The 27895-nt window shown below is 47.9% G+C and overlaps 1 pseudogene; it reads left to right on the forward strand.

Annotated features, from left to right (window-relative positions):
• The first annotated feature begins 4782 nt into the window (after positions 1-4782).
• LOC119376021 (ABC transporter G family member 23-like) lies at positions 4783-27326 on the forward strand (annotated as a pseudogene).
• The last annotated feature ends 569 nt before the right edge of the window (positions 27327-27895 follow it).

The raw sequence follows: 27895 nt of genomic DNA on the forward strand, positions 1-27895 counted from the left end.
CTTTACAGTGCACCTGAATTTAAGGCGCACGGGCCTCTAGCATTTCTCCTCCATCTAAATGCGGCCGCATCGATCCCGCGACCTTCGGCCAGCAGTTCGAAGCACCAGAACCACTAGACTACCGTGGCGGGTGACAGGCCAAAATTTGCTCCATGCGCTATTTATCTCGATCTACATATGTCTTTGTCATTTCGACTTCACGCGTGCAAAGCGACAATAGTGGTACCGCACTGCAGTAACTAATATAAGTTCTGAAGGTGGGTTACCACTTCCATTCGACGCACGAATAACGTGCGGAGATGAGTGGCCGCATGTGACGACAGATCCATTCCCAGCGCCCCTCACCGCGCAATCAGAAACTCTCGATAGAAATTTCGTCACCAGATAACTCATCGATCGGCGCCTTTTCTGTTTTGTCCACGAGAGTCCCACTTTGCAGATACATTTTTTGTGTGATCTTTACGAGCCGAAGATTGTCGCTTGCAGTGTGCGCAGAGACATGTCAAAACCAACAGACTATCAGCTTGTTATTTTACTTTCCCAGAGAAACATATGGTTTTTTTTTCAGATGCGTCTTTTACCATCACTTTCCCAGAAAAAAGAACAAAAAAAAACACGCTGACTGCAAGGAAACTTGGCTTATCGCCATAGTGCACTTGGAGATACGCAGCATGCATGTGTCGCCGCGACTCTGTCATATCAATATGAAAGAGTCATACTGATAGTGACGTGGGAAAACTGAAGCTTTGGAATGACTTCAAAATGTGCACTACATGTATGACATGACAGGACGAAAGGAAGTTGAGAATTTTGAGCTACTGACCAAGAACGTCATCTACTCAAGTGCCACTGACTCTTCGTTACCGCGCAAAGTCTGTGCGGATGGCATTCGCTTAATCTTGGAAAATTCCGAGCCACAGAAGCGCTTGAACGAGGCCCATAAGAGGCGGGCTATTGGGTTACGATTGATACGGTACACTCATAAAAACCTAATTCGCCTAGTATGAAAGTAGTTCACAGATGACCCTTCGGCGAGGCCCTCGATATGAACGAATAGCGAGGGCCTCAGACTTAATGCCTCAGGATCGCATGCGAGGGTATTAAGCAAAGCATGAGATGCCTCATCAAACGACAAATTGGCCGGCGTCCCACGTCGGCGGCGTCAACACGAGTGATGCAAAAATCGTTATCACGTGATGACGTCACAGATCGTCAAAATTTGTGACGTCATCATGGCGTCACAAGGTGACGTGTCACATGACATCATTGTTTTGTCGAAGGTGGGCCAATTCCGGAGCACTGAAAACAATAATAATAATATCTGGGGTTTAACGTCCCAAATCACGATATGAGAGTCGCCGTAGTGGAGGGCTCCGGAAATTTCGACCATGGGTTTCCTTAACGTGCACCTAAATCTAAGTACACGGGGTTTCAGACATTTTCGCCTCCATCGAAAATGCAGCCGCTGCGGCCGGGATTTGATCCCGCGACCTTCGGGTGAGCAGTCGAACGCCATAACCACTAGACCACCGTGGCGGGGCCAGTGCAAAACAAGGTGACGTGCAAAATGCTTACGATGCCTCCGATTCAAGAAACATTGCAAAACCACGTTAGTCGCAGAAAGCTTTCGGAGGGGGGCGAGGGAGATTCAATGCATCGACTTGGGGAGAAAGAATATGGCTTTCGCCTTCCATCGACTGAGGTGGATCCATCAGGGACCCTGTGAATTCTTGGTCAGCTTCCGTCTCGTCCGCAAAAAGAGTGTTCCGCTCTCACCCCCTTGGCTAGGAGTGGCGCTGGCTAACACTCTCAGAGACTACACTGCAGAAATACCCAACGAAGTGGACAGAGAAGCGCCTTCCGTTGTAGCTCAATTGCTAGAGCGTCGGACGCGTCCATTCTCAGGTTGTGGCTTCGAATCACACAGACGGAAAGGTGGTTTTTCGTTCGCTATAAATCATTTCAATTGACGCCATTGTTACTACACTACGATTAAAGACAACCATTATTGTCTCCTACGTTTTCCTTGGCCTAGTAATAGCCTGTTGGATTATCGCCATACAAGGCGATTATATAGGGTCTTTTCTTTTTTCGAAAAAGACTCACGCACTTACGCGGCTACGTGGTAGAGCATTGCTCGCCACGCAGAATTCCTAAATTCAAACCCTGGATTTTTTTTTCCTCCTTCAATGAGTGCGATAGCTACTACGGACATCAAAATCGGCTGCTGTTTTGAGCTCGTACAGCTTACGCTGTAAAATTGAGGCACGTGGTAGTGGAGACTCCGGTTTAATTATGACCACCTAGGATTCTTTAAGGTTTGCACATGTCTAGGCATACAGGCCTCATCACGGAGGCCGGATTTTTAGGCATTAAAGAAGCTAGTTTTAGGCGCCAAAAAAAGGCAGGCAAACAACGTTTAGGCTTCCGAAGTAGTAAACATAGGCACAACAAATTTGCACATAAATGCAAATAATTTAAAACGAAGACGTGCGCGACCTCTATCTACGACAGAAAAACATTGTTATTGCTTAAAATGGCATAAAGGCGCCAGTGGTTGAACACAGCCGTACAGTGCTTTGTCCCGCACGGTTTCGCAGATCATGGTCTCTCCCGTGTTCTGCACGGTGAGTCACTGTCGAATCACACACTCCGTGTCTTTTCGGCATGACTGCGAAGGGCAGAGCGGGAGCACATAGCCAGATCACTGAAAAACAAGAAAGGGGCGATTTCTCCTATTGCATCGGTCGAATTGCGTAGAGCCGATTTCTCTCCTGGCAGTGAACCAATGGCGTAGCCAGGGAGGGAAGGGCGGCTTCGGGGGGTTCACTGCCCCCCCCCCCAAACTTTGCAGTTTTGCATGTGTATATTACACGCACGCATACGAACGCACGCACGAACATACATAAAGCATGGTTAACCCCCCCCCCCTTTCCGAAAAAAATTTCTGGCTACGCTACTGCAGTGAACACCTTACAAAGTAAATTACAAACAAAACAAAAACCCGTGTACGTCACATTTATTGCATTTTTTGCTCTTCATCTCCTTTCCGCTGACGACTCTCCGCGGTCTCGCATTCGCCAACCGCCCGCGCCATGTGAGTGCGGCGGCGAATGCACGCCGGCGTGTCCCTATGCAGTGCTGCTAGCGGTTGTTTTCCAGAAGGTGGCTGAACAAGAGGCCTAGGTTGAACCCAAACAGTTCTGACAGTCAATGTTGCCCGGTGACATGAATAACGGTCTCAAACTGCACTTGAAATCGAAACTTGAGGCTAAACATGTTCATTAAGCGCCATTTTGAAAATAGGCATTTATAGGTATTTGTGAGCATTTAGGCACAAGCGCCAAAAATAGCAGTTATAGGCACTATAAAACACTATAAAAGCTCTTCTTAACCTCTAATTCATGCTCATATATCAAAGTGGCGCGATAGGAACGCAAGGAACAAAATAGGCATTTGCCTAAAATCCGGTCTCTACTCATCACTACTGTCCCATAGAAATGCGGCTGGGAATCGAACCCACGCTCGCGTCATCTCAACGTCATAGCCGCTAAGCCACCACGACATGCAGAAGCATGTCGCCGTCGCCTCTACGCCAACAGATAGCCGATCATAATCGTTTATATCTACGGGAGTTGTCCACAGTAATAATAATTAACATTAATTGATACCGAGGCGAACGTTTCCGCATTCATCCTGACAGTGTTCAACGAAGTGCTACAATTCAGGCTAAGACCACTTTTGAAAAAGTGAGACTGCTAAATAGTGTTTTCATCTTTCTTTTCAACCAAGATTATCAGCGTGACCACATTATCAACATCTTATCAGCCTTGTCAGAAGCCGCCTGAGTAACGAAGTACTCAAACCAAGGCAGAACGAGACGAGTGAACAGACACTCATCATTGGCTGATAACTGGAAAGGAAAAAAAAAACAGAGCTTTTGGAGACGTCATTATCACCGGGGAAAAAAAAATTTTTTTTTGCTCGCTCTCTGCTTAGCGAAGGCATCTACGGATTTTTTTTTATTATTCATTCTTCTTCTATATGACTCACGTGACGTTCACTGGTGCTTGAGTTGACACACACGAGATCGAAAGAGGAATGCGTCTCTGCTCTTCACAAGTGCGGTAATTTGGACTAGCTGATTATTCACGATCGTCGAAAGCAGTGCGTCAAACAGGAACGAACATACACAGACGAGACGTACAACGCTTGCGTGTTTAGTTGTTTCACTCTTTCAGACGACCTTCGCGTTTTCCTTTTTTTTTTTTTTTTTGCCTATTCAGCCGAAGCGCTGCATCGCTCCGCCATTTTCGTCTTCCTCGAACAAGGATGCCGTGCTCAGCCACACTATCGCTGTCCATCCTCCGAACACCGGTCCCCACCAAACAGTTACGACGCTGCCTCATTCTACCCAATGGCTATACCCCTTGGGCTTTCATTATCGAACTTCCCTTCCAAACGCCACCCTTCAGCTTCGAATAGAAACCTCCTCTCCCGCTTGTCTCCGAGTGCAGCATGCGCAGCTGCGACGGACGCGCACCCTTGACCAGCGCAAACGCTAAAGATTAAGAGGAAATGCCCCCCTCCCATCCGTTAGACGCAGGCCAGAACCACGTGTTTTCTTTTTGCACCGCCGCGTGCTGGTAGCGTCATTCCGCGGCCGGACCCGCACCGGCCGCCTACGCTGCCCTACTGGTCCCACTTGGATGGCCCGGCTTGAAACACCCACCCCCAACTATAGTCTAAGCTTGACGTACCTGGACGGAAGACCGTCGGACGCACTGCTTCTAGACGGGAACAGACATGGCCAGCTGGACCAACGTCGTGCGCGATCCAGTGCAGGTAAAGCAACCTGCATAGAGCTATATTCTTACGTAATTTAGTTAGGGTTAGTAAGCATTTGTCGTTTCGTGCTGCGCTGAGTGAAAGTGGATGTGAGTATTTACGACCCAAACAAACTTGTAGCACCAGGAGAGCAAGCGCACGTCTCGCCTGTTGTAGTTTCGTCCCTCGCCGCGGTGGTCTGTGGTCTGACCAGAACGTCGCGGGATCAAATCCCGGCGGCCGCATTTTGATGGAGGCGAAAATGCTAGAGGCCCGTGCACTTAATTTAGGTGCACGTTAATGAACCCAGGTGGTCCAAATTTCCGGAGACCTCCACTAGGGCAACCCTCATAATCACATCGGGGCTTGGACGTCAACGACAAAAATTATTATTGCTTAATAGAACGCGTTGCTGGGCGAGTTGGTGCATGTCTACAAATAAAAGCAGAGCGCGAAAAAGACGGACACAAGAGACAAGAAGACGGGACGAGCGCCCGTCCCGTCTTCTTGTCTCTTGGTGTCCCGTCTTTTTCGCGCTCTGCTTTATTTATTATTATGTTTGCATCGTAAACATACGCAGCAAGTCTGTCAGCCTAGCACAAGATGACAGGAACTTGCGTTCTTGGCTAGACTACGTGTTCTACGCAGGAAGTGAAATTAACCCAGCCGTTTCACTTGCTTTCACTTATTTAGCCGATCGTATTGATAACGGTTTTTCGGTATGCTCTCGCCACGCACGGAAGAGGACGGCGACGGAACAGAGCCAGCTATGACGGCTGCTTGTTTTCCCAAGTACAGCCTCCAGCATTTTTAATAATATCGCACGAGCGTCGACCGCACGCAGTATCAGCGCCTTACAACGGCGATAATCTGCGAGACTGGCAGCAGTACGCGCAGGCGCACGAAGCAGCGTTAGCGCTAGCGTCGTCTGCCAGGCTGTTCCTTTCAGGATGAAACACTCCCTTTCTTTGTTAAAGGCGCCCGGAGTGCACACAATCGCAGATAGAAACGTCACGAACGTTTTGCTTTTTTTCTCATCGTTTGCGTATTATTTTTTTATTCAAATTTCCCTGCGCATCAACTTTGAGTAGTTTCTTTGACTGCAATCATAGGAAAGATCAAGAGAACATGAATCGGTGGATCACGGTTTAAGTTTTGTTCACACCGCTTTTGTTATTCTTTTTTATCTAAGGGACTAATACAGGCATTGTGGTAGGGCGTGCATCGTCCTGAAAGGAACAGCTGGCAGACGACGCTTGCGCTAGCGCTGCTTCGTGCGCCTGCGCGTACTGTTGCCGGTCTCGCAGATTATCGCCGTTGTAAGGCGCTGATACTGCGTGCGGTCGATGCTCGCGCGATATTAACAATGCTGGAGGCTGTACCTACGAATTCTCAATGTTTGCGGTTGTCTCGTAGACGAGAATTGGTAGCTTGCTTTTTCAAGTCTGGGTACAGAAACAAAAGCGTTTCCAACCACCCTAAACAACAGCGACGGCAATTGTCTTTGCAGCACTAAATGGCTAATCACTAAGCGTTGACGGGGGTGGTTGGTTCTGGTGAATACTGTGAAGCATTGTACTGGCGAACAAATACATGATTGTGTGTATTTTAATGTCCTTGTCCTTGTTCGCCAGTAGAATGTTTCACACTAATGGCTAATCAGTGCTGCCCCTGCCTTTGTTATAGAAGGCGAGATACTCGCCGAAGGAAAGTAAAGATGCTTACGTATAGGGGGCTTGCAATAAGAGCAGTACACTAGGTCAAGCTAACGCCGCATTGATTTACCATAGCTGAACATTTTCGTTACTTGTAGCAGCTGGGCTGGCATAAAGCGGGTGTCAACTGGCTAGTGGGAAAGAGTGTCAGCCGCCTATGCGCACTTTATTCTGGGAGGCAGCCTGCGCAGTTCACTGGCGAACGTGTACGGCTGCCAAGTCGTCCCAATGACATTGGTGTCAATTCACGGAAAGCATAGCGCGCGTTTGCCGGTAACGGTACTGGTGCAGTTAGTAGTTACAAATCAACTGCTGTGTAGCTGATGAGCTTAAGTGATCGCTGTGATTTCACAAATCATTGGCAATGCTTTACGACGGGCTTCCTTCTTCTGCCAATATTGTTGGACTTACTGGGCTGTATACGTGCGCAACGTTTATTCGTGCATTTGTTCGTTGCACTATTTGATTCACATGAAGTCAAAGCAACGCATCTCAAGGCTTCTCTTAGCACGCATATATGATGCGTGTGAAGTCAATGTCAGCTATTCCACTTGATGCGATTGGACGATAGTGCTCGCTTAATTCTTCCAGAGTTGCTAGAATACCTTGGAGCAAAATAAACATAGAAATTCCCAGTTGTAGCGCACTAAACATTTCGCATAATGTCTTTCAAGTACGTTTCTGTCGGTGCTGATCCAGCAAGTAAGTTCAGTTATGCTAGACTTCAACTTGGTGGCATTAGAAGACTTTAATGCAGATTGTTGTGCGCCTGAAGTACTCAGCTTGAACAAGGTTGGGGGTGACATTCCGGTGCTTTTCCAATTGATAGCTTGCACGTGACGTCACTGCACAGTTGCTTAACGTACTGGCACTGCGACACGGTGACCGCAATGACGTCAACGCAGCCTGTTCGGCTTTTCTCTTCTTAGCCATGTATTTGTGTATGCATGTCTGGAATAAAGGCTCAGGTTATGTGCAAGCAAGTTTCGGTGCACATGATTTCGTCGATAATGAGGTATTGACGGATTGTTTGTTTATTCATTATCATTTCAAAGACAGCGCTCTCGTGAAGACAGACGATCACGAAACACCGCAAACGAGGGACCATTGCTTCGATGCTTTTCGTTTTGGCCCCGCCTACGTGCCCCAAAGGCAAGAATACGGCGAAAGCGCTGACCTTCTCCCTCTTCGTCCGACTGCAGAGCAAAACACAAACAAAGGGGCCTCTAAACAACAGGAGTTGGCCCCGGGCGAAAATCTGGGCGGAAGTGCGGTGCGAGTCGTCAGGTCGCGAAAGCAACTTATTACTGCCTTTGCGACGTCAGAACTCTGCGAAACCAGAGCGCTTGCCTGAGGTCACCACTGAAGCGCCGAAGGTGGGGAGAGGAGTATATTGCAGAAAGCAGCAAAAGAGGAGGGTGAAGTGAACGAGAGTACTTTGCTTTTTTTTTTTTCCATAGAGGCTAGGACTGGCCACCTGACCGGTTTTTCCCTCGCAAAAAAACTGTCCTCTCTCGCTTAGCAGCGGCGGCAGTGGATCCGTCACTTCCTCGATGGAGCAGTGCAATGCACCAGCGAGAGAGAGAGCCAAAACGCTACATCTCGTTTGGCAGAAATGGCAACCGAGGCACTGCGCATTCACGAGTGGTGGGACGATAGAGAACTTCGCAGGCGGTGGAGGCCCGACGCGCAGAAATTGCAATGTTTCGAGGCCGTTCTAGCAGGCACTCGCAATTCGTTTCTTCTTTAAAAAATGAAGAAACAAAGCGAAAAAAAAAAATGAAGCCTTCTCCATTAACGCACGCGTTAATGGAAAAGGCTGCAATCACATTGTGATGTTATTTCTTTTTGGGCGGATTTGTTACACCGTTTGTTTCCTCTTTAATTTTATGCTTGCTTGCGATTGGACCTACTGATAAGGAAATCGCAAAGGAAGGCAAATGCGTAACATTAATCTTACTATATGTTCATAACTGTAAAATGTTGTGGTCGTGTGTTTTATGCTATGCGTAATTATTTACCTCAGCGTGTTTCCTGCGTATGTTTTAGGGCGAGCTATGCACTAGTTATGTGCAGTGAAGCCACGCAGAACATCTGAGTTTGGACGCGTACATGTTAACTTATTTAACCTACCTGAACTTGGGCTCGACTACTTCTGACACATTTGCTGTTCGATTGTACTGCATTTGCACATTTTGTGTTCTAAAGTAATACACCCGCCACGGTGGTCTAGTGGTTATGGTGCTCGACTGCTGACCCGCAGGTCGCGGGATCGCATCCCGGACGCGGCGCCGCATTTTCGATGGGGGCGAGAATGCTTGAGGCCCGTGTGCTTAGATTTAGGTGCACGTTAAAGAACCCCAGGTGGTCGAAATTTCCAGAGCCCTCCACGACGGTGTCTCTCATAATCGTATTGTGGTTTTGGGACGTTAAACCCCAACAATTGTTCTGAATTATGTGTTCTACAGTATGACATTTTGCGCCCTTATTATTTATTACATATTTCGCCTGTTAAGCGAAGAATATCCGGTGCCGCCATAAAGGCACCAACCTCTTCGATTCATCACTTCAAAAAAAAAAAAGTCTAGGCGCGTGAACACTCACACGAGAAAAGCGAACAAGCCAACGCAAACTATGCAGCGAACTTAGATATACCGGGCCCACTATATACGGCGGAAAAAGAATAGTTGATAGTCGGCGTTTGTGTTGTCTCATTCTCTTCGTGTTCGCACGCCTTATCTTCTTTTATATAAATCCGTGCCTAACATCTCAACAATCTACCGTGATATGGAAATATGTATGTGCAGCGACAACGTAACTGAGGAAATCTTAGTACGCTGCCATTCTTATCCATCAGTATGTTTATGTGAACTGTCGGCCGGTTGATCATGGGATCTCGCAAGTTTAGTGCGAATACTTTCGGTTTTGCATTATCGAAACGTGGTTTTTATCCCGCGTCATATAACATAAAATACCGACACATGAAGCCGTCGCAAATACCAAGGTTAGTGTATTACTGGAACTTGGTGGTGCAAATTGGGAGCATACATCCGGAAACGTCCCCAAGAACAAATACGAAAAAAAAAAGTCGGACTCAATTTCTGCGTTGATAAAAATATACTGATTTTTCTTTTTTTTTTGCAACAATCACGAAAATACTGGAGCAGGCAGGACAGTTGTTGTCCTGTGGACTTCCTTTTCAGGTTCCACTTTTCCGTGAGCGCTGCGCAAATACTGAGCTTGCTCAGTTTACGATCATGGCGCAGCGGTGGCTGCATTCAGATCCCGGCAAAGTGCAGATACGTGTAGTGAAATTTTCAGTGCGCTACTAAGATACCAAAGACGACGTGAACATACTCCGACCGTATACTTCACGTAAAGCCCCAGAACATCTTTATGTCATAACCAATGTATTGCTATTGCTATCATGCTCAAAACTGCAGATCCAATAGCTATTTACATGAGCACACCCGAGCAAGCCCCGACCCCCAGAGAGATTGAGCGGGGGAGAGCAGGAAAGGCGCGGCGATTAACAAGTCTACGTCCACTTGCATGGGGAGTGGAATGAGGGGGAGTGAAAGAGAACGAAATCATGAGTGCACACGATTCGCAATACACATGCACAGTGCAAGGTATAGCTACAGACGACCACTCAAGTCAGTTGTCTTCAAAAACTGCCGTGGGGCTTCCTGGTGATGAGCTGTGAAGCATTGCAGCTCATCATGCGGTCACGTCAAACCGGAACTACCCGTGACAAGGAAGCGACGAAATGTGAATGAAGGCGGCAGTGTGTTGTCGTGGAAAGGGACCTGTCATCTCACTTGCACCAGCGGCTCGCCTTACCTTTGCGTGTGGTGTTTGGTGCTTGTTTCTTTCGAGCTGTGCGCAAGAAACCCGCAATATGCACTTTTTTTTGTCTGTACAGCATAAAACTCGGGGGGTATTCACTGCGGTGCTTCTTGCAGACAGCGCGAAAGAGTTTTTCGCGCTTGTTTATAGTTCAAGAAACAGATAAGCGCAACACATCTCACCCAAAGAATAAGCTACTCGCAATCAGGAAAGACGAATTCGCGTCTTATCATATTATGCTTCGACACTATTTGATTCAAATTTGTCACTTCCTTGTCAACGATAGTTCCGATCTGACGTAAGTGGCCGCGTTTCCTCTAGATTGCGAGCGGTCATGCAGTTTCGATATCAGCCTTAAAATTCAATGATGAATTTCTCAAATTACGTGCACTATTTGTCACTTTAAAAAATGGGCGTGCCGTAACATTGTGCTCGCCTGCAGCTTTCCCATATAAACAACTGCCATCAAGTCGTTAATTAAAAAGCTAATGAACGAGTTTTTCTTAGTTTTCAATGTCACTTTAGCTGCGTCAAAGAATTTCCACCTCGACGTAGAGTCGTGCGCGAAAACGACAGTAGCCGGACTGTCATAGGATTTTATATGAGCTATGTATCGTCTCAAAAAAAAGTGTAATATACAGGGAGGAGTTCAATGGATCCGGTGGGAACTGCAAATGAAAATGTCCTTTTTTTTAACTGTGTGTGTGTGTGTGTGTGTATATATATATTATATATCTATATATATTCTATATATATATAATTTCCCGCGTTGCATGCCGTCGGCTACAACTTTGGTCTTCGGTTTAGCCTTAGGAGAGAGAGAGAGAAAGCTCTTTAATGAAAAACAGAGAATTCTGCCGGCGTACCTAAAGGCGCCTACATGCTACTCTGCATAGGGGAGGGGAGTGAGGACAGAAAGGCCCTAGGAGGAGGAGGGCAGAGCCTTAGGAAAGTATCTTCGCCCCATACCGCTGCATATAATACCGAAGTGCGTTACAAAATGGCGTGTGCGAGCTTGTGGCTGTCATATCTTTATCAAATGCGTGCAAAAGGGGCTAGTCGGTTGATCTTCATGGTCTTCATATCATGATGTTCATATCAGCACGTGGCGCTTCCCTGGTTTCGGAACACGAGACGGCTTTACTCGCGCAAATCCTTGCCAGCGGCACGTCGACTCCGTCCGTACTTCTAACGTCCCCAGAACAACCTGCAGTCCTCCCAAAATTCATACCTCGATAACACGACCCTATCGCGCAGTCTCCTCCCAACGTCGTCACTGCAACTGCGCCTCTGTCAGCTGAATTTACCAAAATCCGGCTCGCACTCAGCGAGACGTCGCTTTTCGCACAAAAAAGAGGAGCGCGCTACAATGAAGTGGGAAGCAAAATTGCGTCAGCTCGCGAAGCACCGCACGAGCGCGACGAAGACGGCCGCTGAACACCGCCGAACGCGTGCCGCTCGCGGTCTCGGCCAAGTGCACGCTCTTCCAGCAGCCAGCTGTTATACGGCGAGGCCCGCAACGGAATGTAGCCTAGCGGCGCAGCGAGGGAGTGGGGCGAGGATGATGCCTCAAGAGGCGTCTTCGAGGTGGGAGAAGGCGTCCTCCTCGCGGGTCCCGTATAGCGGCTACGGCGGACCCCTCGGCGGGGCTTTGGGTCATTAGTTCAGTGGCGAGCCGGGCCTGGCCTAGCATGCACTCGGGCGGTCGGCTGCAACGCGGCTACCACCACCACCGCTCGGACCGGCCTGCCGTCAAGGGACGCGCCGCCGCGTCGTCTTTTGCCGCCGCGTCCAGTCGCCACGCTCTAGATGCGCCTTCCAGGATCCTACCGAGGCCCGGATACGGAATGCCCACTGTGCGACCAACGGCTGCGATGCCTCTTCTGTGCAGTTCCCGACGACGCCCCCCGGAGCTGCGCACGTCAACGGCAAGGCGCAGCTCAGTGCTGCCATGCCAGTGCTGGCATCCAACGGCAAGCCGGCGTTCGGCAACGCCACGTCTTCCCCGTCGAGGCTGGTCGTCGACGTCCGAGGACTGCGCGTCTCCTACGGTCGCGGCAAGAGCGCCGTCGAGACGCTCAGCATCGACCTCAGCCTGCCCGAGGGCAAGATGTGAGTACGCCTCTTTCCGCTCACGTGCGTCGCTGTAGGAAGTGCTGCCAAACGATTCCGTTACGCGAAATGTCGTGAAAGGTGTGTTATCAAAGCGCGCTTCCTGCGAACAGCCAGTCGGGTCCATGACCGTCACTTCCAACGATACGCACGCGAAAAGCAGATCCTGGGATGACCTAATAATAGTGAAACGGACCCACTAGAAGCGTACTATCGCTCAGTACTATCTTCGGGCGTACTATTTCTTATTATTAACGTCGTATAGGTTACGACTGAAGAAATGTTTGATACCTACTTCTACGTCTCATATCACTTTCAGTTTCATAGTAGTCCTCCTAATACAGTATCATTAACCAAGCACTCGCACACACGGACTTCACTGGTTAAATAAGCACCTTTATATAGGAAGCCGCGAGCCACAACGTTTAGTAAACGTTCAAAAGTTTGATTCTGTTTGGGATATTTGTGGGACTGGTATGGCCGAGTGAGAACGTCACGCCAATTCGTGCGCAAAAATGTGTTGACATTTCTGTGCAAACGTTTGTTCCATGTATGCATATATTTGTCGGATTTGTCCTCGCTGTGTGTGCTTTCAACCGACATTTAGGGTAACACACCAGGCCGCCACCAGCGCTCTCAATAATTCTCCATTAAAGCCATCACACCAAGCCCTGCCAGAATACATGCGACACTGACGCTTACGGCACTAAGGGCATTATGGGAACAGTACAGCTGTGGCGCCACTGGAATATTCGTTCATGAGCGTAACAGGTTTCCATTTACCAAATTTTGGTTTTAAGTAAGGAGGGAAAAGGCATAAAGCAGGGAGGTTAACCAGAAAAACCTGCGGTTGTCCACCCTACACCATGGGAACGGGAAAGGGGAATAGATAGGTTATAGAGCCGAGAGACGTAATAGAAAAGTTTACACTTTATTTCAGAATCGACTGTGTTAGGACGAAAACACTGTGAATTGGTGTAACCAGCTTAATACTCTAACCAGTCCAGCACAGTACTTACAGAAGCTAAGGTGCCCTTGACGACTATTACCACGCGTTACCACACGTTACCAGTACCAAGCCTTGACCTAAGAAACAAGACTATTAGTAATTTCACTGCGCGTAATGAGAAAATGTCAGAAGACGGCTTAAGCGCCACATTTCACCTGGACGCATTTCCCTTGAAGAGTCAACTTGATAATGCTAAAAAGTTCTTACACTATTTCTGCCCCAGGTCGCCGCTTCAAGTGAAGCCGTCAAAGAATTAACAGGACAAATTAGCGACTAAACAGTTAAGTGCGTGTGGAGCAGTAATTTTTCATACGCTCACGTGAAAACTAACTGCATTTCGGTGACACATGCGCGGTTCAAGAACTGGTCTTGTACGCTCGCCATTTCAGAGTGGAATGAAGCGCACCGCAAGGAGTTGCTGGTCAGCTATGCTCTTGCAACCAATTGAAATCTCCGTTTACGTGAGAGTAACGCGCCCTTGCTTTTCTTGCAGATACGGACTGCTTGGGCCGAGTGGCTGCGGCAAGACGACCCTCTGCGATGCATTGTGGGTCGACTAAAGCCCCGGCACGGCAGCGTCCACGTGTTCGGCCACAAGCCGGGCCAGCCGGGCAGCTACATTCCGGGGCCCGGCGGGGCTACATGCCGCAAGAGCTGACTCTACCCGGAGTTCTCGATAATCGAGACGCTCACGTACTTCGGCCGCCTGTTCAGAATAGAAAGGGACGTGCTCCAAGAACGCACCGCTTTTCTCGTGCGTTCCTGGGTCTGCCCGAAAAGAGCCGCCTGGTGAAAAACCTGAGCGGCGGACAGAAGCGACGCGTCAGTCTTGCGGCTGCCTTGATTCACCGGCCGCCGTTGCTCATACTGGACGAGCCGACGGTGGGCGTGGACCCGCTGCTGCGACAGAGCATCTGGCATTACCTGGTCACTCTGACGCACCGCGAGTCGATCAGTGTCATCATCACGACCCACTACATCGAGGAGGCCCGGCTGGCGAACCTCGTGGGCCTCATGCGTCAGGGTCGAATCCTGGCGCAGGCGGTGCCCGACGACCTGATGAAGCAGCACGGCATGCTGACGCTCGAGGACGTCTTCCTCAAGCTGTGCATGGCCGACAACCACAACGGCGGACACAGCGTGGGCGGCGCTGTCGTCCAGCCGCAGCAGGCTGAGAACGGCGACGTTCCGTCCCCGCCTTCGGTCGAGACTGCCAACGGCAAGACGCTGGCGAGCATCGCGGCGAGCAAAGAGACCCTGGCCGCCAACTCCATGACCCACCTGGTCCAACGCAACAGTGCCAGCGTCGAACAGCTGCCCGCGATGACGGCGCAGGAATTAAGTGACAAGCACGCTGTCGAAAGAAGGAGCCCTTCCTGGACGCCTGGCACCGGACATGGGCGCTCGTAGCCAAGTCCCTCACCAGGCTCCACCGGAACTTGCCGTGAGTACAACTGCGAAACATCTTGCCCAGTAGGTAAAATCAATTGAGGCTCAAGTCAGCGATCGTTTAGAACTAATGTTTTCACACATATGCAGTAACGGGGATCCGCGCACCAATGGACAATGCTACATAGTGTTTGTGAAACCTGCCGACGCCATATGTATTGGAGCATGAAATGAAAGCTCAAACTCTCTTGTTCTGGTCTGGACTTGTTCTGGACTTGCTACTGGCAGCGGCAACAGTTCGATTTCATGACGGTGCAGACAGATAGCTGGCTGTAGCTTAAGCATTGCAGTTAATTCGCAGCTGCTTTTTCACTGCGATTAGCGTCTTTGTCCTCAAATCGACATCCTGCTTCGTCCAATGGTTTGCTGTGGTTTCACAACGGCCTCTCAAGTTTCTGCAAAGCTTATTTTTGTGCTATATTTGTATGCAATATGGCATCGTCGATCTACTGTATATGAGGATTCTGGAGCATTTCCACTCTCGCTTCTAATGTGCTGTCGTTGCCACATTTACACAAAGCCCGTCTCATTGTCGTAACAAAGCACGCAGTGAATAATGGTGTAAATAGCATCGTTTACATTAATACGGCTGCCCATATTGTTTGTAATATAGTCGCAGCAAATCAATTACTATGAAAGATACGTGAATTGAAGAGCGAACTGTATTGTCTACGCTGATTCAACACCCAGTTGTAGGAGATAATTCCGCAGAAAGGTTGATTAGCCTTACGTGATAACGGCGATCGGTAGGCGCGTTATGACAGTTCGCCTGTTTCGCTATCTTGAAATACATTTATAATTACGCTTGCTACGTTAGCGTCTACCGTCTGATTAATCAACCGCGCTTTGGCCGCCATTCTAGTGTTCGATATTCTCGGTTGAAAAGCGCTCGATGGCATTCTTTTTGAAGCTGCCACGTGAACATCTCGATGGTTTAGTTTGCATATAACTTGCGGTGATTGTGATTACAAGTATATCGATGAGACCGATGACTTGAAAAACGAGTGAAAGAGACGAGTATAACGTCTGGAAACGGCACGAGGCCCTTGCTGAACATGTAGAATCTACAGGCCACAATACTGACTGGGCAAGTGCACGTCTTTTAACCGTGGAAAAAGAAACTTACGTCACGTTTGCACGCATATAGAATCCTGGCACATTCATACCATGGCTCACACGCTAAATAGAAATGAAGGGGCACTTCAGGCGATGTATACGCGCTGCTTGCGTCACGTACTGGAGCGCATTTGCATATGCTGTGCATTTTTCATTGTTTTTTTATTGTGAACAGTGGTCCCGTGTGGGGAACCGAAACGTAAACAAAAATTGAAGTTTTCATTTCTTCTTGTGGTCGCTGTACAGTTTCCCGATTCTTCAATATGTTCTTCCCGGCCACGCATTGCCGTCCAACTTTGGATTTCAAAGAACAGACATGAGATCGTAACTCCTGGCACTTACCTTCCAAGGAATAATAAATGAAGTATGCAGTAGTTTCACCTCTTCAGTTGAACATCAGGTAATCCTACTTTAAACACGTTCTCGCGTGCGCTGGAATGCGTTGAGCCGACAGGTCGTGCAACCTCGTAATGAGCGAAGATAAAGAAGTTCACCGGAAAGACGACTGCCCTTCAGTGAAGCCATGTAATCAAAGTTATAATTAGCGTAATCATAGCGGTAAAGAAGAAAGCCAAACAGGTCGACCTTTGGCGTTTAGTTGAAGAATTTGCGAAAATGTTTTTAATGTTTTCTTCGACGTGTAGTGTGTGCAAGCAGTAAAAGGATTGACTCACTTAACCACGGTAGCGTAATTAAGCAATCTTTGGAGCACAATTTCCTTCGACGATGCTAAACAAAATTAGAAGCCCTTCACAATGCTTCCCGCCAGGATATTGCCAAACAATCCGTGATACTTCGCTCTATCGATGCGATAGCGTTGAAGAGCTCGTTTCGCAGAAATTCCGGTGTTGGCGGTTGTTCATATCTGCTTACCCATTACAAAGTGTGCAGGTGAGTACTTCGCCGTTTGCAAAAGATTTATGGCTTAGTGGGAACTTTGCAACAGTATTTGCAGTAGTATTATTGGATAGTTAAAAACTGCCAATATTACGCGCAAAAACGTTCCTTTCCTTGTGGCACGGTTGAAGGCGATGCGCACGCGGCCCGATTACGCTATCGCGTTCTACTCTTCAAGGCGAAGCTCAAGCGTCCTCCAAGTTTTTTTTTTTCTATTTTTGCTATAGCTTTCTCATTTTCCTCAAAATATGAAGCGCACGGATACGTGCGGGTTCGTAAGCCAGCGTTCGACTTCGACGTTGCAAGATATTATATTCTTACGTAACCTAATTTTCCACACCACGATAACGTACGAAGAGTTTTTTTGGTCATAGCTAGCTCACGTTTATGCGTGTGGTGCGAAACACCGCGCAAAAAGAAAACGGCTCTTCAGCGCGAGCGAGAGTGTGTCCAGTGATATAGCGGCTTCGAAAATCGGTGAAAAGCGAATAATTTTATTATAATAAATGGCCGTTCCACTATGCTTATCACAACTACAGCATATCAACAGTCGAACTGATGTCTGGGCAAGTTGGAATTGGTTATGTATCTCGAAGCGGGCGGCATAAAAACAAGTTTTGCGCCTCCCGTTCGACGATGATCAAGTCATTGCAAGTTCCGTAATTACGCTGCACGTTATGAAGCCGTAATTGCTTACTTATGAACACTCGTGAATCATTAGAAACCAAGCAAGCCCTTAATCAGCCACTCCGGACGTCCTGGCGAGTGCGAATAATAATGTTTCAGTCGAATGGATGACATTGATTTCTCAGTGCGTGACATCTGGTGTTTCTCCATGTCTGCTAAAGCCACCGGCAAAGAATTACCACTACATTGGTGATTCAAAGCATTTGAAACCCATTATTCAAAAATTTTCTGATTCACAAAAAGGACCTTGATCAAGGACGACCCGAATGCCGTAATACTCGATTCATAGTTCCAAAGTGTCAACTTTTCCGCAATCGTAATAAAACAATCGCTCGGACTACTGCAGAACACACGCCAAAGGCATGAACGTGTCAAACGTGTAATCTTATTAGCAAGAGTTGGTTAGGCGGCATGTTACACAGTATTTCGCGCAGAAACGTTTTATAGTGACGGGGGACAGGAAGGGAGAAGCAGAGCGCTTTACAACGAGTTTATTTGAAGCCATATCAAAGTCTCCCCGCATATAAAAGTGTTTCTGCGTTAGATTTAAACAGTTCTTTCTTAAATTGGAGGCATGACGCGAGCGGCGTAGGTCATATTCCGCTGTGAAATGCAGGCTCTACAGGACGTGCAGTTTGAGTACTGCGACTGGCTGCCACTTTTCTGTCAGCAGCACCATCGTGTCGTGCACAATGTTACTTACGATCAGCCTAAGGTTGTGTGTTCGATTCCCGGAGACGGGCCTGACAGTGATTCATAAGGCTGGCGCGCGAAATTCCAGTTGTCAAACGAGCACTAAAACCGCCCTTGTCGGTACAATCCATAGCTGGAGGGTTTATGAAAAGGAGGGTTGGGCAGAGATCCAAGAAACGGGTTCGACTGATTTTTTGTTGACCGAAATTGGAATACACGCATATTGCTAGTTTCGGACCATGCGCGTGGGCGCCAACTAAGAGGACGACGAGCTGTCTCCGCTCGAGCTCATCGTCGGCGCTGCAACCGCTGTTTTAATATATCTTGTTTATAATTTACAGAAACAGGCGTCTCGTAATTCACGTAACAATATGCTGATGACCCGTATAACGGGAAATAAGGCAATAAAACAGCCCTAAATGTTTGAGATTACGATTTCTGTAATCAAATACGGGTGTATGTGACATCAAATGACCAACGAGTTTTATTTGAAGCCATATCAAAAGTCTCCCCGCCTATAAAGGTTTCTGCGGAAAAATGACCAGCTGAGGGTCATTTTTCCTGACACCAGCATGTGCATGTACAGATCACTGTCACCTAAGTTACTCTGAAGTCGAGCTCCTTTTCTCTTGTCCTGCATACCATTTTCTTCGCACTACGGGAATCATCACGGTTGCAATCGAACCTAACAGCTTGCAAGAGGTTGACGAAATAATGCGGAAGCCCCACCCTACAATGCCCCCCCCTCCCGAACACACACCACACACACACACGCATACATACATTCATACAACATGCATGCATGCATACGTACATTACATAGTACGTACTACATCATAATGCGTACGTAGTACGTACATACATACAGGCATACGTAGTACGTACATGCATACTACATGCATACGTACGTACGTACGTACATACATACATACTGCATACGTACGTACGTACATACGTGCGTACGTACATACATACGTACGTGCATGCATGCATACATGCATGCATACATGCATACATGCATACATGCATACTGCATACATGCATGCATACATACATACATACATACCTCTCTTCCACCACAGTTCAGGTGTATATAGCTACTGGGCATCACAGTCTACCGACCAGTGATCCAATTGAAAAACGCAATACTCCTCTTCTACAGAGTCCAATAAAAGCGAACCCGAACTCTAGTTCTGCGAAGGAACGTGGTGCAACAATCATGTGTTCTAGCTATCAGCCGAACAGACAGTTTTCAAAGATCTCTGATTGATGACAATGTAAAGAGTGTAAAGAAGAAATTATGCAACACCGAGTAAAGAGAAAGTCGGAGTCGTACGGATCGGGTGGCGAAACATGCACGCAACGCGTACCGCTCCAGTGAAGTCATGATGACGTCATCGTGGACGTCATGATGATGTCACAAATTTGGGTATCTTGACGTCATCTCTCGGGGAGGTCACGCAGGTTTTCGTGTTGGACGGAGTCGCAAACCAGCAGGTGGGCCATTTACAGTTCCGCTGTAAAAGAAAAATGCCACAAGGAAGGAAGGAATAGGAGAGAAAGGAAAGGCAGGGATGTTAACCAGTCTAGAAGGACCGGTATGCTACCCTACAATGGGGGAAGGGATGGGGGAGCTATAAATGCCACAAAGATGGCAATCAGGCGGGCCTGCTCAACACTACGCTCAGGGAAGGAGTCCTTAAAATTTGTAGGTGTGTCCGCAAAGTTTTACCGTACAGCCAATTATACTAGACGTCCGCTATTGGCAATACAACCCCAGGCTCGCTTGTGTGTTGTTTGGCTTCCTCTTCTCGCGCAACCTAAGGCATAGGCGGCAAACGCAATATTATCAGGCTTTAGTATACTTCTGTGACAACTAACCGCTTTATACATTTCGGCTATCCGTCTTGTGAGAGCGCAGCCCCAATCAAGCTGTTTCTTCGTGCGCTGTTTTCAGAGTGCTGCTGTTCACTTTCCTGGTGCCGTCCATACAAGTGGTGCTGTTCTGCCTGTGCATCGGGTCTGACCCGTTCGAGCTGCAGGTGGCCGTCGTCAACCAGGAGGCGCACCCGCTCCTGTCCGTCGCCTTCTTGAGCGGATAGACAACACCACGCTCAGTCAGGTAACTTCTTTCCCAAGATGCCACATGTAACGCCACGATGTCGCTGCAGTCATATCCAAAGAAGGCAGGCACTCAGGTTGCAGCCGTGAAGAGACAAGTCTGTGATAGCTGTTCATTACTCTTTCAGTATTACAGACATTTCCCACTTTTTCGAGTCGAAATGAAAATACAGTAATTTTGGCTACTTCTTTTACTAAGCGATAAATTTGGCAAATCAGTTCTGCCTAAGGCCGCTAGCTGAGGAAAGATCGGAAAACGGAAAAAAAAATTCATCCACCTGTTTTGTAGAACAAAGCTACAAATAAATCCAAGAATTACAAGAAAGCTTTAGTCGACGAAAAACTTGTCCCAAGAAACTTCGAAACATTTGTACCGACTTCCTTTGCGCTTCGTACTAAAAGACGGATACAAAACGTAGTACCAAACTAGAAAGCCTTACTCTGTCATTACGAAACAGGCGGTTTCACCCTTTCGAGCAATAAGATAGGTGCACAAAAGTCCACTGTAAACTATTTCCTCCTAATTTTCGTTGCTGCCGGTATTTCGCTGTACGAAGACACTTCCATCTTGTGCGCAGATTCCGTACTCTGATGGACTCTGGCTGAACGCGGTGCGTGCCGGAAAGCGCGTGGGGTGCCATCGCCATCGGGGCCAACTTCTCGGCGGCGCTGCACTACCGCTTCCTGGGGGTGAACGCCGACAAACCGCACACGAGGACAGCAGCATCAACGTCTACCTGGACATGACCAGTAAGCAGTGCCCTCTGTCTTCGAGAGCCGCGCACCTGTTGCTTGCAGAAATTTGGCCGATTTAGTAGACGATGATCTTTCTTTCTTCTCTTTCTTTCTTTCTTTCTTCTTTCTTTCTTGAATACTGCAAACTTTGTACATGCCATCAGCAGGGGTGGGTAAAAGATCAACAAAGCAAATATAAACAGTCAATAATGTTTCTCAAGGTATCAAAATATGGCGAAAGGCAGTAATCATTCCAATCAATTACACTGAGAGGAAAAATTAAAACTTGAATAAATCTGCTCGGTAAAATATGGCATCAGCGAATGATGATGGTTTGCGAGTATGCCTTGATGTTGAAGACGATAGGTAGGGTGAAGGGTTGACTGCTAGGTCGCGAGTCCAAAGCAAGAATGAAATTGTAAACGCAAGGTTTTCCTTCTTCGTTCGAGACAACGAATGTTGGAGTATAGCGCAAGGACCCGCGCACACGAACTGAAGAACGAACGACGACAGTCACTGTTTTAGGTGCGAAGCATCTTATGCGCTCGGGCTGTCGGCGTCTCCTGTCGTCGTAGCCCGTCACGGTGTCGCCCGTCACGCAACACAATAAACGGGTATGTGCCACAGAATTTGGGCAAATCCCGCGACTCGCTGCTCCGGCGTGGCCTGTAATAACCCTGATGGATGAGATATCGAGTAGAGAGAATTCGAGAAACAGAGCGAGAAAGAAAAAGGATATAAAGAAATAGAAATTTTGCCGAAAAACATTCTTCACGAGGCCGGATTCGAACCCGCGTACCCTCGATTCGAAGGCGAGCGTCGAAATCACTCGTCTATTCAGGCCACGCGATTCAGGCACGCTAGCAGAGCATAGCATAGCATAGGATATCATAATGTAGCAAGGGGGTGGGAAAGGGAAGCGAGCGTGAGGAGGGGATATGTGATGGTGAGGAGGAGGGAATAAGATAGAAATGGGAAGCAAGCATCGCGACCAGATACCACACCAAGCCGCGCATGCGCGGTAGCTAAGCGACGCCTACCGACGTAGACATCGCGCGCAACCTCCGCCTTACAGAGCATAGCCTGGCTGCGCCCGATCGTGCCGAGACAGCCACTCGACGTCCTGAGAAAGTGGGTAGAACATCCGAGGAGGAAGCCGCGCATCTTGAAGCTAGACGTCTCTGTCGACGGCGGAGTACGAGCGGCGACGGGCCCGTGCTTCGCTGTGCTAAGCTATGCGCGACTTGGTGCAATCTGCCCGCATTTTTTTCCTTCTGTATTTCCACATCTCGCTACTCAATATAAGGACCACGTAGCAGCCTTAATAAGCACACTTATATGCAAAAATTCGTTGCTAGTATCTGTGCGTGCCTCTATAATTGTTCCGCTTCAAATAACATTATTCTAGACCCGTAATGTTGCTGTAATCTTATTGTTCGTGATCCGAGAGCAGACAATGTGTATGCGTATATACGAAGCAGGTAAAAGTATTCCCTGTAATAAATTACCTGTACATGTCTTTGTCGACTGTTATGTTAAAGGAACCGAAAACTAATTTTTATGGTACCTGTTTTCTTTAGCGCAACGAAAAGTTTACCTGTCAGTGTCTAATCATGGAATGATAACACAGAAAACATATTCTGAATGGTTCTATGTGCGCCTGTTCTGGAGCTGTATACACGCAACAGATGCTGCAAACAATGGGAGCTGAGCGCAAGAGCGCTTCGTGTTTGTGCGCGGCTTTGCTCCGCCCGCATGCGCCGCGGTGCGACATGTTCCACTAGTTGCCGCGCGAATGCAGCGCCGCTTCTCAACGTGCAACTCGTTTTACCTCGTAAGCAGCACAGAATAGAGCGGGGATGGATAGTAATATATACACTTAAGCGCTAATTATGGTGCGCACTAAAGCATCAGCCTAAGTACAGCAATGTGAACGACTCCGTAATTCAGCTTCAAGGCTCTTCCTCTAGGCTACGCGACCTACCATTTTCCTTTTTTTTTTTCGAACTTTAAACGCAATTTTAAAATATAAATAGCAGTCACAGCGCGAAAATCATGCTTGAATATGCGACCATAATTGAGGGTTTTTCGTGTCCACTAGAATCCAATGACACGTTTTCGGTTCCTTTAATCGGCAACATACGCTCATTTCGTATCTGATATTCGTCTTGAATGATCCTCACCTGATGTCAAATTCATACCACTCGGTGCTGTTCAGAAAAACAAAAGAACAATCATTGTTTCGGATATATCTAACCTATTTCTTCATGGTAAATGTTACCGAACATGTGTTTTGTGGTACGCGAACTCAAAATTGACGTGACATAGCTTTACGCCTGGAATTATATCGTGAAACAGTGAGGCATTGCAGGAATTAGCTCTCCAAGTAAACATGGTAAGCTAGTTAAATGTAAGGATAGCGCAAAGCACTAGCGAGGAATACATACAGCGCTGACTTTCAAGAGGCTACCTGACTCGACCCTTAGTATTTCTTTTGCTGCACGGAATTGCCGGCATGAGTGCCCCGCCACGGTGGTCTAGTGGTTATGGCGCTCGACTACTGACCCGAAGGTCGCGGGATCGAATCCCGGCCGCGGCGGCTGCATGGAAGCGAAAATGTTTGAGGCCCGTGTACTTGGATTTAGGTGCACGTTAAAGAACTCCAGGTGGTAGAAATTTCCGCAGCCCTCCACTGCGGCGTCTCTCATAATATCTTGGTTTTGGGACGTTAAACCCTAGATATTAGAGTTTGTCTCGTGCTTGGTTATGTCACGTGCTATGCCGTTTAGTCGTATTTAAAAGCCTAACTTTGCAAATTAATATACAGCTAGAGTTTGACTCTGTACTCGATTCACACCCAAATCGCTGGGGGACTTTATTTTAAGAGAACAACGGTGTAACTATTGTCACGTTACAGTTACGGCGTTCCCGCGTGATATGGTCTAGAATCGGCGACACGTATACATGACAGGGTATGCTTGACCTGCTTTGTGAAGCCGCGCAAACTTTTAAATAGCGAGCAGCTTCTACATATCAGATTACGCCGCAATTTCCGTTGTAGTCGAAGCCATTACTGCATGGTAGAAAACCAATTTTTACATAGCAGTGACTCATTCCGGCCGCGATAATTACTGTTTGGCGGAGGCGTATATAGTGCAAGCACACTTGTGTACAGGGCTTTGGGAACACGTTAAAGAACCCTATGAGATGAAACTGTTCGAAAGCTCTCCACACGATATTTGAGTCGGGCTGTTTAGAAACAAGTGAACTCATAAGATGAACCACGTGTCTGTACAATTGTGTGCGTTGCGAGTGCCGTGCTGTCCTTTCTCTTTGAACAGATCAACAGATCGGGTACACGCTGCAGAAGACCATCTTCGAGGCGTTCAGCTCTTTCTCGGCGGACATCCTGAAGAGGATGAACAAGAACCCAGCCCTCGCCCAACTACCAGTCGTCGTAAGGGTTTTCTTTTACTCTTTGCGGCCGAATCGGCACATATTTATGAACTCACAGCCTTCAGCACTTCTGAACAGTGTGCGAAATTCTGGTCGTGGCCTTTTCCGTATACCAGAATGGAAAAGATGGCCGATCGGCCAAGCTCACTTTTCTACCAAAAAACAATGGCATGGCCGGGCCAAGCTAGTGTTCCCATCCTCTGTGTGATACAGTGCTGTCACGAGCACAGGTTTTTGACAGCTAATAAAGTTCTTCAACGTTGGTTTCACAAGGGCGGTCATTCAGGCTACTTCGTTGTTCATGATTTTAAAAAAACAGCTCAAAAACAACTGACGAATACGCAGAGACAAAGACTGTTTGTGTGCGTCAGCTGTTTTTGCTATGTTTTTACGACCAACGTATGGGCTGTCTGTGAATACAAACAAGGAGTTTCGAGTAGCACATGTGCAGTGTGAAAGAGCTTTGCGCGATCCGTTTGCAGGGTAGCGCGTGTTTCTGTGGTGACAGACAAAAGGACACGTCGGCCGGAAGAGGTCAGAAAACCCCGCAACCAGGGGGGTAAAGCTCACGAGGTTGGCTTGGTGGGCTAGTCAATGCAGCATCTTAGAAGGGTATACAGGGCACAGAGACGGAGTGAAGAAAAACAATTCTGTACGAATTACAGCGACATTTCTGCAAAATATGCTTTTTAATGGCGCAGCTTTACCGTGACCTTTATTTAACGGTACTGTCATGCTCGGAAGACTAGTGTGACTAATTTGAGTCGCTCGATCTTCTCATTCCTCTCTGCTTACAAGTTTGCCCATTTGCTTACGATTCCAGGAGAAATTATGGTGTCACTTAGTGACGCGATACTAACCTAGGGTACCTGCCACGGTCGCTCAGCGGCTGTGTCGTTGCGCTGCTGCGAACGAGGTAGCGCGTTCGGCCAAAATGCTAAGGAGTCGGAATGCAAGAATGCTCGTGTATACCTTGTACGCAGCTGGACGAATGTCAGCTAGTGAAAACGTAATAATAATTATCTGGGGCTCTCCATAACAGCGTCCCTCATAACGTGCTGCATAGTTTCACGAACTTTAATCGAAATTACTGTAATCGAAGTCACTCTAACGACCAAATCCAAAACGAGGCAGAAGTTCGGTGGGAGACGGAGTGATGAAAAATCTTTCAACAGGAAATGCCGCGGAAACCGACGCTTCGACAAGTGGACTCATGTATACAAAGGATCCTTCCTTAGCAGCTTGTTTATGTAAGCTTTGCGCACCAGAACGGCAAGAGTATCGCTACGGCTGGCTCTGAAGTGCTCGCTAATATGGAAAACAGTCAGTCACACGGGCAAGCCGACAGGTTACGAGAAACACCCCAAAGTTATTGCACTGTGTCCATTCTCTGGCTACGTCCACGTTTTCAACTCTCCCTGTAATTTGTGCAGCATAAAATGGTTCTCATCAGGCTTAGGCAGAGGTGACTGTAGATTCCGTGAACGTGACAGCCACAGACTACAATACTCCGTTGTTGCTCGCAGATCAAAGCTCCCATCTACGGCGTGGACAAGCCTAGCTTCACCGAATTCATGGCCCCTGGAATCATCATCAGCATCACTTACATCATGGCCGTGGGCCTCACCGCCATCTCCATCGTTTCCGAGCAAAAGGAGGGCCTCCTCGAGAGGAGCTGGGTGGCCGGTGAGCAGTTTTCTTCTTCCCTATAGCCGTCTGTTTTAAGCTTCTATCGCGCAGCTATTTGTGCCAGTATAATTTGATAGAAATCCTAACGCCCAGTAAGCTTTCCAAAAGCTTTATTAATGTAGCAGCTCAAATGACAGTACTCTGAAGGACAGGTATCGAGAAATTTCTCAAAGTGAACTAAGCTTTGAAAAACGGTAGCTGGCTCAAGGCAATCCCATATCGACGTCATGTTAGTTCTTTGCAAAGTTACAGCACAGTGTTAAAAGTTATGGCAGAAAGTTTAAGCTCGTCAACCTAAGGCTTCCCGAAGAATGTACTGAGTGCACTCAATACATTTTACATGTCATTATGTGTCGTTCAGTGTCGCGCTTACAGGAGCACCTTGACTCGTATTAACGCTTAAACATTGCTGACGTCCTGGCATATAGGCCCTCAGCAGCAGCTAGCGTGGCGTGATCGACTTGAGCGCCCTTAGTGTCGTTCAGTGTCGCGCTTACAGGAGCATCTTGACTCGTATTAACGCTTAAGCATTGTTGACGTCCTGGCATATAGGCCCTCAGCAGCAGCTAGCGTGGTGTGATCGACTTGAGCGCCGTTGAACTGACGCTGGCTTTGCGCTGGGTGAAAACGCAGGCGTGCGTCCGTTCGAGGTGATCCTGTCGCACGTGATCTGCCAGTTCCTGGTGATGTTCGTGCAAGTGGCCGGCCTGCTGGTCTTCACCTTCATCGTGTTCGAGATCCCATCGCGGGGCCCCTTCGTGTGGGTCGTGCTGCTCACGCTCCTGCAGGGCTGCGGCATGATCTACGGCCTCGTCATCTCCTCCATGTGCGTCGAGGAGAACTCGGCCATCATGCTCGCCCTCGGATCCTTCTACCCGAACCTACTGCTCAGCGGTCAGTTCTCTAAGTTCCGCTCAACTCGCGATCTTGTCAACCGCCATGGTCGTCTAGTCGTTATGGTGGTCGAATGACCCGAGAGTGTGGGATCGAATCCTGGCCGCGGTGGCCGCATTTTGATGGAGGCTAAATAGAGGCCCGTGTGCTTAGATTTCGGTGCACGTTGAAAAACACCAGATAGTCCAAATTTCCGGAGCCCTCCACTACGGCGTCCCTCATAATCATACCGTGGTTTTGAGACTTAAAACTTCAAAAATTACATTATTAACTCGCGGTCTTGTCTGTAAATTCCCAGGTTTTCGGGACAAACACACTTCGCGCTGTGTCTGACCCCATATAAGAGCCTCGAGGTCGACGTTGTAATGTCTTCGCATTTTCGTGTGTCGGCGAACATACGCACTTTGTGGCGCGCTACTGCAATTTTATACCAATGTTCCATGGGTATATAGTTACACCTAACCGCGAGTAAATTTTGAGAACTAGTTTTGTTCGCCGGATAAGATGTATTCTGCCAACTGTTGACGACCGCCGTTTAAGTTTCACAACGGCACCAGCAATGACTTTCCTTTTCATATACAGGGTGTCCCACGTAACTTGTGCCAAGACTTAAAATGAAATGCACATCGAAAGCGAATTGAACCAA

The sequence above is a fragment of the Rhipicephalus sanguineus genome, unplaced genomic scaffold (assembly GCF_013339695.2).
Source record: "Rhipicephalus sanguineus isolate Rsan-2018 unplaced genomic scaffold, BIME_Rsan_1.4 Seq10677, whole genome shotgun sequence".
Classification (NCBI taxonomy): domain Eukaryota; kingdom Metazoa; phylum Arthropoda; class Arachnida; order Ixodida; family Ixodidae; genus Rhipicephalus; species Rhipicephalus sanguineus.